Source organism: Molothrus aeneus, chromosome 2 (genome assembly GCF_037042795.1).
Source record: "Molothrus aeneus isolate 106 chromosome 2, BPBGC_Maene_1.0, whole genome shotgun sequence".
Taxonomy (NCBI): domain Eukaryota; kingdom Metazoa; phylum Chordata; class Aves; order Passeriformes; family Icteridae; genus Molothrus; species Molothrus aeneus.
Genome location: NC_089647.1, coordinates 100271659 through 100286050, shown reverse-complemented (window position 1 = coordinate 100286050; position 14392 = coordinate 100271659).

The following is a 14392-nucleotide window of genomic DNA, read 5'->3' as shown; positions in this document are numbered from 1 at the left end:
TTTCACTGTCAGCTTTACAGGTGAGCTCCTTTAGCACCTGCCTAACATATTTAATGTGTACTAACCTGAGATTGCTTCCCATTATTTGACTGCTTGGAGACATAACCTGCATGTGCTAGTGGGTAATGCCTGCAGAGGTTGGGGATAGTGAGGAGGATTTTCTTGACCAAACAGACTGTTCCTCATCAGGGAATTCTTGTGAGAGGGTGGACCAGATGCTGCATTAGTTTGCTGTTTTTCTGAAGCCATATTAATATCAGACAGAGTGTGACTGTTTATTCAGAGTAGTACCAAAAAAGGCTTACTTGACCTCAGATTCATGGGACTCTGGCATACTACTTCTGAAATTCTCTAGAGGCATCTGAGCCCTGGCTTTCCAGGAAGACCCTGGAAGTTTTGAGCAATACCTTAAAAGTAGAGGTTGAGTTCTCTACAAGAACCTGTGTAAGCAGGAATTGCAGTCCAAAGCTAAAGGAAGTTTTCAGGAGAGAAAAGGCAGATTGTCAACAATCGTAAGGGCAGGGTTTTGCTGCCCAAAATTATGTGGAGGATGATAAGGGAGAGTCAAGTGTAAAAGCAACAAACCAACCTGAGCTAACCTTCTCAGGAGAGCTGTTACAGCTGCCATGGCAATGCAAATGAAATTTCCTCCCCAAACTCTGTATCAATGACAGAAGGGAGTGTGATTACAGCCCAGAGGACTTCTCAGCTGGCAGCAAAGCCAGATCAGCACAAGTGAACAGGGGCTGTGGAAACCTATGTGGGACTGGCTGAAGCTCATTTCCCTCAACTTTGCTGTCTGCATACGTGAGGTGAGCAAAATCTGCTGAAAAAGGGAGTGAGGTGGAGCAGGGGGCAATCAGAATAACATTGCTCTTGGGAGAACATGTGGCCTCTTCCAACATGCTGCAGAAGGTCACTCCCTCAGCTTGACAGGGAAGTAGACAAATGATACAGTTGTTTCTGTACCTAGGACTGAATAACAGCTCATCCTTGCACACAAGCAGAAGGAGGCTTCTTCCCCGGGACATCTGCATGGGAGCTGTGGTGTATTTCTGTGCCTCAGCATTTTATCCCATACAGTGCTCAAGTTTTCCCTGCTTGCAAAGTGAATTGGTAGCTGTTAGCTCTGTGATAACTTCCAGACAAACTCTTCCTCTTATCACTTCACCCTGTCCCACTGTTGACACAGTTACTACTTTGTTCAGGGATTTCTCACATTTTCTCAGGCAGCAGCCTTTGTATTTTTGATGACAATGAACTTAGTATTTCAGCTATTTCTCCCTTTATTGGGTACTGTCTAAATTTTTCAGGTATTCAGTTGTGTCTGAATTGGTAACTAGCATGTGCTAACAAGGTGAAATTAATTGAGAGCTTACCTATGATAATTGCATTTAAAAAGTCTGCATATGTTCTACTATGCAGCAGGCTCATATTTGTATAGATGCCCTAAAATGGCTTAGAATATTTACATCAGCATCTATTAGATGGCCAAAGAAAATATCTATGTTGCCTCACTTGGAAATTCCCTCTGAATAGCAATTTCAGAAATGCTGATTTTCCAATCTCTGGTTGATTGTCTTGATTTTATCTGTAAACATTTTTTAAACTTTTTTTTTCATGTGAATTAAACTTTTCATAGAACACAGAAGTGGACCAGTTCTATTGTTCTTTATTCATATAAAAGTAAGTAATCTTGAGTACTGTCTGGTTTATTGCTCTCTAAAATACCTCAGGGGCTGCAAGATTTAACATCCTGCTGTGACCTAGCTGACCTACTGCTGGAATAAACTCTATTAAAATGTCTTTCATCTTGTGAAAATTGTGTACTTTAATCTTTAGACTTTGATGATTTGTTTATATATTAAATATTTTCCCTGCTTGTAACATTCTAATTCATTTGAAGAAATTGGTTGCCTTATTGGACTCCTGGTAACCTGCTCTCACAAATTTGGATCAGAGCCTAGAAAACCAGTTTTTCCTGATGTGCGGACAACATTCTGTATTTCAGGAGTGCTCCTGGAAAGGTAAGGCTATTGGCTATTTTTTCTACTTCTATGGAGCCTCAGTTAATAATTTAAGGAATGCTGGGAGATGCTAGTGAAGTTCACAGTTGCATCCTTTGGATAACTTAAGGACTGACCCAAGTCTTGGATTAAAGCATAATCCAAGATTCCATATATTTAAAGGAGTAGTTAGGATAGTCTGCTCTGAGCTTCTGCATAACATATCCTCATCTGATAGCAGCTTCCATAGTCCCTGATTTCACAGAGTCAATCTGAGCAATAAAATCATGACCTCAGGTGTCTTTTTGTTTGAATATCACTTGTGCTACCTTTGGAACATTGTCCTCATTGCCTAAATACAGATTTGCAATTTGGAGAAGCAGTGCAGTTTTGGAGCAAACCTTCTCATTACATGTGATTGATTTCCCATAGCAGCTGTTGTGCACCAGACCTCAGATCCTGTTCAGGAAATAATATTCAAAAATTCATTCCAAAACCTGTTTTAATTCAGTTCTGGACCCACCCAGGGAAGAACAGTGCCACAGAATGCCTCTGTGTGGGTGTTGTATTCACCTTTCTATCAGCCTTGTTGTTGTGTGGTTTTTTGTTGTTGGTGGTGGTTTTTGTTTGTTTGTATTTTTTATTGTTGAAAGCTTCCTCAAGGTTCCACACAGGCATCATGCTCTGAGTGCTGGGGATGTGTTTTCATGTAAGACCAGAAACCAAGCAGCACAGTCCTGGAGTCACCTGAGCTGGTCCTCTTTGAGCTTGGTAAGTGTCCTACTTGAGTGATGGGACACAGCAAAATACAGCATCACAGGCAGTCCTTTGGGCCTTGTGGGCCATGCTTGCATCAGCACCTGCACTGCTAAATATTGATGCCTAGGTGTGAGCTATTCACCACAGGCTCCTTTTGTCCTCAGCAGACAAACCAGGAACTTTTCAGTCAGCCTTAGCAGATCAGATGAATTATCTGTGGGTATTGTTTCTTTCTTGGCATGAACCTTAAAAAAGAGCCTGGTCCAAATGGCTAAGATACATATATTTGGTCAGATGATTCTATTCCTGATAGGTGTAGGTGCTGGACTGGGAATCAGTCACTACTTGCTGCCATCACATTGCAAAAGTTCCATACCTTCTTGGTGATTTCTCATGTGCAGCTCCTCACAGCACCAACTCCTTCTTCATAAAGCAACCAAACTCCAACTCTCTTCACAGCACAGACAACAAGCTCCAACTCTCTTCACACCCGCTAACCCACTCTTTTGGAGCACTCTTCTTCTTCCTGGACACAGCTGTGCCCTATTAAGGGCAGGCCTGTTCCTAATCTTTGGTGATTAGTACAGCTGCAGCTCCTCAGGGGTGACATTACCTTCAGCACTATCTTTATTTTCTTACATTCTATCCCTCCACAACAACCATCTACTCATTGTTACTAATCAGCTAGATATATCTAGCTGATTAGTAACAATGGTTTTTGGGTGCTCAGTTGAGCAGTCTCACCCTCAGACAGGCTGAACTTCCTCAGAATACAAAATTCATTCTTCTCTTGGGCCTCAAACCCATTTTTGTATTAGTCAAAGCCTTGAATATAGCAACCCTTTCTTGTTGAAGCGCAGCCAGGGGCCTGTCCCCGTGTGTCCCCAGTGTGGATGTTTGGGTAAACATCTCTGTCTGCCCTTGCTGGGACCAGCTCCACACAAGACAAAGCAGCAGCAGAATCTGTCATCAGGAGTTATCATGTAGTGCCTCCCTCCCTGGAAAAATAACAGTCCCTTTCCCAGGGCACTCCCCCAGGATGTAGGAGACATGACCAGCTTCCTCCTGACTTTCAGAAGCAGCCAGGGCCCCTCTCCTCTGGGGGCTGCCCGCTCCTCCAGGTTAAAGCCAGTTCTCAGTACCAATGTTCATGGCTCTCATAATACCAGGGCCATCTGCCCCCACTGGTCCTTTGTTGGAAAAATATCAAGGATATGATTCTGCAGGTGGAGCAACAAGAGGTTCCTTGAGAGGGAGGGAGGAAGGGAGAGCACCTGAGCCCATGTCTTTAGACTGTGGATGAATTTTAAATAGATACTGAACAAAAGACAGAAACTGTCATTGGAAAAGGAGCCAGAGCACAGGACTCCCATTTCTTAAACCAGTGCCATTAAGAAGAGGCTTTCTGGTTTTGGACAAATCAGTCTTGAACCCTTTTCTCTGGGGTGGCACACACTAAAATTAACCTGGAAAACAAATGACCCAGTACAGGTGGACCAGTGGCCTCTGGAAGAAAAGAAAATGAGTGTTCTGAAACATTCAGTGAAAGAACAATTGCAGAAAGACCACATTAATCTAACAAACAGTCCCTGGAATCCTCCGGTGTTCGTTATTCACAAGAAAACTTCTAAATGGAGATTACTTCATGACCTTAGAAGAATTAACAAGGTCATCCAGCAAATGGGACCACTTCAACTTGGACACCCCTCTCTTTCAATGATCCAAGAGAGTGGCCCCTTGTAATCATTGATTTGAAGGATTGTTTTTTCAACATTCCACTTCATCCAGAGGATGCTCCTCAACTTCCCTTTTCAGCTGCAAGTATCAACAGCCAGGAGCCTTTAAATATACCACTGAGTAGTTCTTCCTAAGGGACTAAAAAACCCACTGTCTGAACAGGAAGGAGTGACAGCACCTTCTCTTTTTTTCTCCCCTATGGATGGAAGTTGCTGCATCATTGCTTTGTCCATCCAGTTATTGTCCCTGCTGGCTTGTGAGAGCCTGTGCCAGTTTGTGCTGCTGCCAGTGCCAGCCTCAGGCACCAGCTTATTATGTTTTCCTCTGCTGGATGTGCTACTCCTCATCTGTCCTACCCAGGATTTTTATTTATTTTATCCCAAAAAGGGATAGAAGGAAGCCTGTACACATAAAAGTTAACTGTTCTCAGCCTAGTTCCAATGCCTGAAAGAGCTTGAACTCTTCTTAACATACCTGCCTAATAATATGCCTTGGTTGAGTCTCTAGGTTTGAGAAATTGAAAAGGCATTTCATGGAAATTTTGAAACTGTCAAAACATTGACTTCTAAGGCTTGTGGCTGGCTGATGTACTTCCCCTGTGTTTAGTCTTGGGAGCATAACGTGCCATTTTTACAAAGTTTGGACAGTGCTAGTGTATAGTTGAGTTTGAAGCAGGTTAACAATTTAAAGATTGTTCTGTGTATGTTATCTTACTGCCAAACTTTTGTTTACAAACTTACAGGGATATCACTCTTGAGAGTATCTTCTTTCAGTTTTACATGAGCTTTAAGAGAGAAAGGTTTTGACCAACAAAGATTTCTCTCCAACTCACTGAAGATACAGAGCTCTCCTGGCTACACAAAGTTAGGTAGCAGTGAATATTGTGAGCAGGAGGGAATCAGACCTCCTGAGGGGCAGGATCTAGGAGACTTGCTACTCACATAGCTAAGTGAATTAGGGATGAGATTATAAATTAATGATCTGCTCTTAACTCAGAGTAATGCAGCTCTGACTTTGCTGGGGAACAGAGACATGATTGCTTATTAATTTGAGAAGTGTGTAGAAGAACTCCTGGGATTGTTTTATTTGAGAATTTTGACAGAAAGCTTACTAGGGTGGGTCAGAGGAATCACACAAAGGTCATGCTAGTGTGCTTTTTATATTGTTGCAGTGCTGCAAATGTAAAAGTTCAACCAAGATCATAGTTTAAAATATGACTGTATAAAGTAAAAATCTAGGTACAAATTAAAATGTGCCAGTGGCAGTCCTCTGAAACTGCTTTTCCCAAGATGATTTGTTCAACATCTGTTGGTCATCTCATTGTGTGAGAAGAATATGTTAGTGTGAAAAAGAGAAAAGACCCTTACCCAATCTGTTTGTTTTGGTCTTTAACAGTGTGGAGCCTTAATTTACAAGGCTGCTAATTTATGTCATTTTTGTTTCTACTGTACAGGCTTAAAAATTCGGGTGTGCTCAGGAGCATGAACTTGATAAAAGAATGAGTTTCTGCTGCTGTCTGAATACCCTCTGCTTTGCTGACTTTTTGCACACTTTGACTGTGAAGTTAGAGAAGCAGACCTGATGGCAGATGTAACTGTTTCCATGAAATGGATATACTTATTTAGAAGTGTTTTGACAAGCTTTTGGGTCATCTGAAGGAGAGCTTGTGTACTTGAAATTTAGTTTGTTGTTCCCAGCAATATATCTTGATCTAATAAAAACACAACTTCACCCCAAAATCCTTATTCCTCTGCAGAGCCTTCCTGTTCTCCTGCAGATCAACACTCCCTCCTGCACAGCTTGGTGTCATCTACAAACTGACTGAGGGTGCGCTTGATTTCCTCATCTGGATCATGATAAGGCTATTAAATAGGACTAATAATGAGCCTTGAGGGACCCTGCTGGTGGCCAGCCACCAGCTGGGTATTTCTCCATTCACCACCACCCCCTGGGCCCAGCCATCAGCCAGTTCTTAACCCAGTGAAGAGGGAGAGCAGCACAGGCTGCCAGCTGCTCCAGAAAAATGCTGTGAGAGATGTGGCAAAGGGCTTGCTGAGCTCCAGGCAGGTCACCTGGTCATAAAAGCAGGTCAGGTTGATCAAGCAGGACTTGCCTTTCCTAAATGCTGCCTGTGCTGGCTGGGCCTGATCCCCTGGCTGACCTGTGTGTGCCACATGATGGCATTCAAGATGAGCAGCTCCATCACCTTTCCTGGCACTGAGGACAGGCTGACAGACCTGTACTTCCCCGGATCCCATCTGTCCCCAGAGACCTGTGAGCATCTAAGTGGCACAGCAGGTCACTAACTACTTCCTCTGGATTGCAGGGCATCTATTCTGCTCCCCATCCTTGTCTACCAGCTCACAGGGCCAGTTGCCTGGAGGATAACCTGTCTTTCTGTTCAAGACTGAGACAAAGAAGGCATTTTCCAGCCTTTCCATCTTAGTCCTTTTCTCACCCTTGGTTACAATATTCATCTCTACATCTAACAAAAGATGCAGATTTTCCTGAGCCCTCCTTTTGTTGTTATGCATTTATAAAGCCACTTTTTTATTATCTCTCACAGCAGTGGCCAGATTGAGTTCTAGCTGAGCTTTTGCCTTTCTAATTCTCTCTCTACATGACCTAACAACATCCTTGTACTCTTCCTGAATTGCCTGCCCTTTTTTCCAAATACCATAAACTCTCTTTTTTCCTCCTGAGTTCAAGGGAAAGCTTCCTGTTTAGCCAGACTGGTTTTCCTCACTGGCTTTTTTTTTTGGCACATAGGGATGAGCTGCCCCTGTGCCATCAAGATTTCCTTATTTAATGTCCAGCCTCCATGGACTCCTAAGGGCTGTTTCCCAAGGGACACTCTGAACCAGTGTCTTGAACAGCCTAAAGTCCACCCTCCAGTAATCCAAGGCAGAGGTTTTAGGAATGGTTTCCCATTCCTTATTTCCAGATTCAGGTGCCCAAAGGCAGCATTTGGCCTTATTCCTTCAGCTAAGCTGAAAATGGTAGGAAAAATTTATGCTGCAGTGGCATTAAGAACTTAATTGCTTTAAAGCTAAATTACCACAGAGGATCTTCTACTGCCAACTTACAATTAAAGATTTGTATATTACAGTGAATCTATAACACAGGACTGAGGTGCTGCCACAGGATAACTTTTTAGATGCCTGAATTACTAATTATTTAATAATGCATTTATTTATTAAGAATTTAATTCCAGAACATAACCCAGAATTTCCCCTCCTCTTCTGAGATGAAATATCACTATTTGCTTCCTAATTTCAATTTCTTCTACTAAATAAAAAAGTCTTATTGCAAGTGAGCTTTTAAAAAAATGATGTGTGCTAGTCATATTCTTTGTAGGGCAATTTCTTATTAGGGGGAACCTGGAACATTTTGGCTTTCCCACAGTCTGGTTGTCTTTGCTACCCACTGGGGATTTTGATATTTATTTGTAGGAGAATCCAGTCTGAAAGTAAAATATAGGATTCTGCTCTTTTATATGCTGTTTTCTTTAGTCATCTAGAAATGGGCAATATAATGACACATTCTTCTGAATTTCCATTCGATTTCAGTCACTGCCTCTAAGCAACATATTTTGGCTTCAGTTTATTTCCCACAGCCAGGAGATTAGAATCTCATTTTGGCTTAATTGAAATAAAAATGCCATGGAAACTGTGAAAAGGCATTCCCTAGATGTAAAATCCTAGCCTTGCTGAATTCAAACACTGGCTAAACCTACTCCACAGTTGCCTTGGTCTAATTCTAGTGTAATCTTCATTAAACATGGGGTCAATACTGAGACTCTTTCCCTTGCTACCAATGGTGACTCTGCAGCTGAGGTGTTATTTTTATTTGTGCCCAGTGCTCTAGGCAGCTGTGGAAGATGTGTGCTTTGGAGCACATTAAATACCCTTTTAAAGCCCTTTTTATTTAAGTTGTCATTGCCATCAGAGATGAGGGGTGAGCCCCAGAGCAGTTGCCTGTGATTCAGACCAGAAGTGCTCCTGTCAAGTCTTGCTTTGGTAGCAGTGTAGCCAATGCATTTGCCCAACTCTCTGGTGTCCTTTGGCAGTAATAACTGCCTTTTACCTAGGTATTTCTAACCTGTTTCCATGAAGTTTGGAGGAATTCAACATTTCTGACACATGTTTCTGTGTTGCACTTGTTTGAAAATTTCCTAAAAGTTGTGAGAACTGACAGACTGAGGAAGGGATAGGGAAAATGCTGCAGTCACAGAAATATTTTTTTCTTATAAAAACAGGACAAAATTTATTATAATGATTGTATTTTTTTAACCTCCTACATCTCTAACTACAATCACCGCCTTATGGCATGTCAATGTGACAGAGCTCTTATCATAAAGACCCTATAATCTGTTTTAAAATATAGACAGTAGGGATGAGCAATTCTGAAGTGTTTAATATATCACTTTAGAAAAAATTGTGGTTTTGAATTGGAGTGCAGAAGCAGCCTACTGTCATGTATGCTCATAATCATTTCCACTTAGTGCAGATTTGAAAATCCAAATATTGAATTTGGTTTTGTATAACATATTTGGGGGAAAAGAATATTAAAAAAAAATTGCAAATGCTAGTCTACCCTATGTAAAACTATATCCCAAAGGCCAAATTACACTATAATGTTACTTAACAATGCAATGAGCTGTAAAATAGGCAATTTTTATGCAGCTGAGCCCTCAAGCTTATTCTTCCTTCTAAGGCACTGCTTTCTTACTGTGGAAAGAAACAAGTGAATAATATACATTGCCTTTTTTAATGTTCATTATGCTACTATCATTTTTGAACAGGGAGGACAATGAGATAATCTAAATTATATAGATCACTTGTTTTCTTCCCTAATAGGAAAGATAATGAATGGCTTTGTTTTGATGGTTTTATTGCCTGCAAGATAATGAAATAGCCCAGCATGGATTTCATTAGACTTTCTCTAGTCTCAATATGATAGACCCATTAAGAAGCCAGATCTCCTCTTTGATATAAGTGGAGTGGAACCAGATATTACAAAGATTTTAGCACACTATGAAAATCTGGGCATGAGTGTCACAAAACTGACTTTAGATCAAGGCTGGCTTTGGCCATGAGAGACACAGAAGCACTAATGCAATTTATCACAGTGAAATAGCTCATGGTGACAAAAGTATGATGCTAAGAGAGCTTTGGCATTTAAACTTTGTCATTATTCACAGGGCTCAGGGTCAGAGAGCATGTGCTGCTTAAATATCCAAATCCTTGCTCTTGTTTCATCTGGTGGCTTTCAGGGGTGGGGCACAGAGCACACAGCTCTGTCCTGTCACCAGCAAACCAGTCCTGTGCAGAGAGCCAAGCATCTGAGCATCAAGACAGCTGCAAGGAAGGGACTCCTTATGGCATTAACTGGGGAGCATTTCAGCCACCTGGGGTTGGAAAAGAGAAGGTTTTGGTGTCCTTCAAACAACCATATTGTCTGTATTCTCATCCCAAGGATGAAAGGAAGAGACTAGGACTAGAGGGATCAGAGACATATGAGCCTCATGAGGTTCTTTTCTGCTAAAGCTTCATGTTGTTACAAAGAACAGCTGCCTTTTTATTTCTACAAGGATGACAACAAACACGTGTTGGAATAAGACCAGGAAGACACATTGTATGAAAGCAAAAATAATCCCTATTTGATTCTTACATGAATAGGAGATGTTTGGGAGCTGGAGGTAAGATAAGCCAGAGGGTCAGGTTATGCAGTGACTTTAAAAAGTTGTCAATTTTTTGTATTTTTCTTCTTTTTCTTTTTCCTTCCTTTTTTTTTTTTTTTGACTGTTGTTCATTAGGAAAAAGCCTGGCTCTGTTCTAAGGTTTAATGTACGCCTTTTGGATGGAAGGGATCAGGAACCACAGGAGGCCACAAAGAGATGAGTAGCAGTAACTAAAATAAAAGGAGATGAAAGCTGAGAAGAATTGGAAGGCATCAAGTTAATGGGCTACGCTGCAGTGGATGTTTTATCATTTCTTTCTTTACTTCTTGTGATCTCTGCCACAGACAATTACTAGCTCCCATCAGTGATTATTTTCTTGTATCAAAGTGTTGTAATAATGCTCCAAATAAAAAAAACAGCAGCACATCTAAACCGACCTAGCACAGGGAAATAAGTTATTGACACTGCTTGCTGTAGTTTCCTTAAGGAGACCCTTACACTCCCTAAAGCCAGGTGTGCCTGCCTGGGAAGAGAATCACAGGTGTGATGCCTGCCTGGGCTTTTATCTCCTGAGGTTCCTTCTTTGCCATGGAACAACTTATGTGAGCGGCTCTCAGCCAGACTTGACCATTGCACTACTGACATCATTAAATGCTGCAATTTGAGATGAAGAGAGGAAAGTGGGTTTCTGTTCTCCATCCCTCTCCTTATACTTGTCTGAGATGGGATTAGTCCTTTGCTACATCTGAAACCACAGCAGCAGTTTTCTAAAGGTGGCTGTGGAACAGCCCTTGCACCATGGCTTTTCCCCAAGATGTGAGTCAGCTAAAAAACTGAAAGAAATCAGGTTATCTGATAGCTAGTACAGATTGAAACAAGATTGTAGATTTTCAACCTATTTTGTGAAGAATGAGTTGAGATCCTCAGCGTTAAGTGTGCCTCCAGGTGTTTCATGGTTCCTTTCCCACCAGTGCAGACAGGGAATCTGAAGGGAGCTGGTGCAGTACTGGCAATGCCTGTCTTCATGACTGCTATGGACAAGGAGCAGACACATCAGGGGCTCTGTCTGATGAAGAAATATAGCAGGAATGCCAGGTTGGACTGCTGGCTGAGCTTCCCATCAGTCACAGCTCTGCATGTCTGATTCAGTATTGTACAATGACATCTGCTTTTTAAGAACACTAAAGCTAAATTATTTTGAGATTAAACTAAGAGAGTTGCCTGTCTGTGTGCTGCATTCTAATGCTTTCCCTGTGTCTGGCCACTTGTCCATGCAAATTTATGTCAATTTTTTTACAAAGCATGACTTAATTCATGTTTGAATTGCTTTTGCTGAGGGTTTTTTTATGCATTTTCAGGATTCAGATTCACAGGAGAGGAGACACAGGAAATAAGCTGGCCTTCTCCCATAACAGGGAAACCTAGTATGAATAAAGACTGGTTACTTTGTTCACCTCTCAGTGTTTGCATGCCACTCAACATTTCCAGCCCAAATGTTTGATAACTACTGAAATACAGCAGCACCTGTTGTGTTTTCCTCATTTTTCTCTCTTTCTCTCTCTCTTTTTTTTTTTTAATTTTTATTTCTAGGACTAAATTTTGGCAGCAAAGAGATGTTCTGGGGCACAAACTTGTGCTAAGAATTTGCACAACATAAGTTGAGGCTGAAGACAGATCACTCCTGCTGGAATACCTGTGATGATTTCACAGGTGATTGCTCCCCCAGGTGGAGCAAATATGAGGTCTTTTTGTTCACCTCAGGCTAAAGTAAGCCAGAGCAGGTTAAATTGTCTTGTAGCGAATATTTAATCAATGTAATGCTGGTACAGGACTGATTAAGAACTCCAATCAGTTCTCCTCACTGGGATGGGGAAGTGTTCCTCTCCAGCAGGGAAGTGACAAAAAGTGGTTCAACAGTCATTTCTGTAGACATGTCTGATCATGGTTATATTTCCCTTTGAAGGCCCCACCCAAGGAAATGAGTAGAAAGATTTTGAAGACAGTCCTTAAAAGGCTGGATTTCTCAAATAAGAAAGGAAAAAAACAACCAAGCCCAAACCCACAGCAAGTCAGATAATAAAATGTTCAATTTTATTTCTTCCCCAGTGGCCTGAAAAGATTGCTAGAAAGACCATCAAGGTCTGCTCTGACAGCTATTCCTAAGCTCACTGAGACTTAAATGGGTTAGGAGAGAATTCCCTCAGGCATAGTGGTGGCAGGGTTATTGATGGCTTCATTGCCTGGCTGGATAAAGCTTGGTTGTCTCTTCTGTTGTGGGCTAGGAATAGTCAGCGCACATGCTAGAAGAGAAGAGGGTTAATAAAATTAATGTGTTTATTTTGCCTCACTGACATTTTAATATGTATTGATTAGAATTCTGCTTTTATAAGAAATATTAATCTTTTTCTGTCACTCACAAGCACTCTCCTGCCTTGTGATGTGCCATATCCTCTGCTTCTTTCCAGTCCCTGTTCTTCCCATTCTCCTGGAGTTCCTCATTGCACTCAGGAACCTCTTGGACTGCATTGAAGTTTCTGTCTGGCTTTCACTGAGGGAATTTTGTCCACATGGAAACCACCTTGGAGAGGACACTGATATATGTGAGAGCCTCCAGAGAATATGGACTAGAGACACCACCTGGGTGCTTGTCTTGAGATAAAATCATAGAATGGTTTGAGACAGACCTTTAAAGGTCATCTAGACCAAACCCCTCTGCAGAGAGCAAGGACATCTTCAACTAAACCAGGTTGCTCAGAGCTCTGTTCAGCCTGACCTTGACAACCCATCCAGGGATGGGCCATCCACCATCTCTCTGGCCAACCTGTTCCAGTGCCTCACCACCTTCACAGTTAAGACTTTCCTCCTAATATCTAATCAAACCCTACCATCATTCAGTTCAAAGCCATTACTCCTTGTCCTAACACTACACATCCTTGTAAAAAGTTCCTCCCCAGCTCTCTTGTAGCCCCTTTAGGTATCTTCCCCTTTAGAAAGGTGCTATAATGTCACCTCTGAGCCTTCTCTCCAGGCTGAACAACTCCTGCTCTCTCAGCCTGTCTTCATGGGAGAGGTGCTGCTGCCCTCTGGTCATTTTTGGCCTCCTCTGGACTCACTCTGGCAAGCTGATGTCCTTCCTGAGTCAGGGAGCCCAGGTCTGGATGCAGTGTTGCATTTAGGGTCTCAAGAGCACAGAGTAGAGGGCCAGGAGCCCCTTCTTCACCCTGCTGGCCACGCTGCTTTTGATGCAGCCCAGGCTACAGGGCTGCAAAATGCTGAATGCACTCAAACTAGAAACTTAGGCAATATTCATCCCATTATTCTAAAAGCATAATTAAGGGCAAGGAACTAGATGGGGAATGGCATAAAACACAATGTAGATTTGCCATCTCCTGACAGTGGATTCTGTCAGTCTAACTTAGCCAGCTCCTGTCCAGCTTTCCTTTGGATGCTGGTGATTGCCCTGACCCAGGTGCAGCACCTTGCACTTGGGCCTGTTTGACCTCATGAAGTTCCCATGGGCCCAGCTCTTGAGCTTTTGGTCCTTTGGCTCCTCTGCCCCAGCCTCCTCTTCTTCCTGCCCCAGGCCTAGGTCTGAATCTGCTGTACCTGGCCAGTCTTTTTATTTCTTGTTATTTTGACTTTCATCCCTTATTCATAAAGAGCTTTTCCCTCCCCCGGGTTGCTTGAGTGCCACTTAAGGTACAATTAAGTACAAATTCTTTGTTTATCCCAGGTAGGTCCCAAATGACTCAGAGCAGCTGTTCAGGGGAGTTTCCCAGTGCTCTTGCATGTTGAGAAGTTTCCTGGATTGCGTCAGTGAGGGAAATGGGTGCACTGTCCTCAGGGAGGGATGTACCTCTGGGCAGTTCAGCTGTCAAACACTTCAGAGCACCTGTGGAGTGTCTGAGGACTGTGAAGCTTAGCTGAGTTTAGCTAGACCCTGTGGGAAGCACAGTTCCAGTTTCTGATGCTAGCTCCCACTTTCTATTGCATTTTAAGTACCCCCTCTGAAGCAAAGGGTAAGAAGGTGAAAATAATTGTCCTGGAAAGTTACATGGCTCAGCAGTATCCTGTTCACTGCTTTGATTCTTGGAAATGGTTACACTCTTTTTGATAACATTTTCTGGAAAAATTAGTCAAAATTAGATATCACATCTGGACAATTTCAGTTCAGAGAGATGAAGATGTGCAAGGAATATTTAGATCA